A 748-nucleotide genomic window follows, 5' to 3' on the forward strand; every position below is an offset into this window, starting at 1 on the left:
CTGGGTTATTTAGGCAGGTGTAGGTGGAATCTAAGTGATCAGCAGGATGCGCGGTGAGCCCAGCGTCCTCCTACCCCCCCATCTTCTTCCCAACTCCCAGTTTTGTTTTTTTTAATGTTTATTCTTTTTTATTTTTTGTGTTAACATAATACACGGACTCCCTCAGCTTAGTTTATTTTTTTTTCTTTTTAATATGAAATTTATTGTCAAATTGGTTTCCATACAACACCCAGTGCTCATCCCAAAAGGTGCCCTCCTCTATACCCATCACCCACCCCCCCTCCCTCCCACCCCCCATCAACCTTCAGTTTGTTCTCAGGTTTAAGAGTCTCTTATGCTTTGGCTACATCCCTCTCTAACCTCTTTTTTTTTCTTCAAAAATATGGAAGGCTTCACGAATTTGCATGTCATCCTTGTGCAGGGGCCATGCTAATCTTCTCTGTATCATTCCAATTTTAGTATATGTGCTGCCGAAGTGAGCACCTTTTTTTAGTTTTTTGAGGAATCTCCATACTGTTTTCCAGAGTGGCTGCACCAGCTTGCACTGCCACCAACACAAAAGAGACCCTCTTTCTCCACATCTTCACCAACATCTGTTGTTGCCTGAGTTGTTAATGTTAGCCATTCTGACAAGTTTAAGGTGATATCTCATTGTGGTTTTGATTTGTATTTCCCTGATGATGAGTGAAGTTGAGCATTTTTTCATGTGTTTGTTGGCTATATGAATGTCTTCCTTGGAGAAGTTTCT

The 748-nt window shown here is 41.3% G+C and overlaps 1 non-coding gene across 1 annotated transcript; it reads right to left on the minus strand.

Moving 5' to 3' along the window:
* Positions 1 to 376: 376 nt before the first annotated feature.
* LOC125174135 (U6 spliceosomal RNA) lies at positions 377 to 483 on the minus strand. The gene has a single exon (XR_007155267.1). It is a non-coding gene; the product is annotated as a U6 spliceosomal RNA (small nuclear RNA).
* Between the last annotated feature and the right edge of the window lie 265 nt (positions 484 to 748).

Source organism: Prionailurus viverrinus, chromosome C1, assembly GCF_022837055.1.
Source record: "Prionailurus viverrinus isolate Anna chromosome C1, UM_Priviv_1.0, whole genome shotgun sequence".
NCBI classification, from domain to species: Eukaryota; Metazoa; Chordata; class Mammalia; order Carnivora; family Felidae; genus Prionailurus; species Prionailurus viverrinus.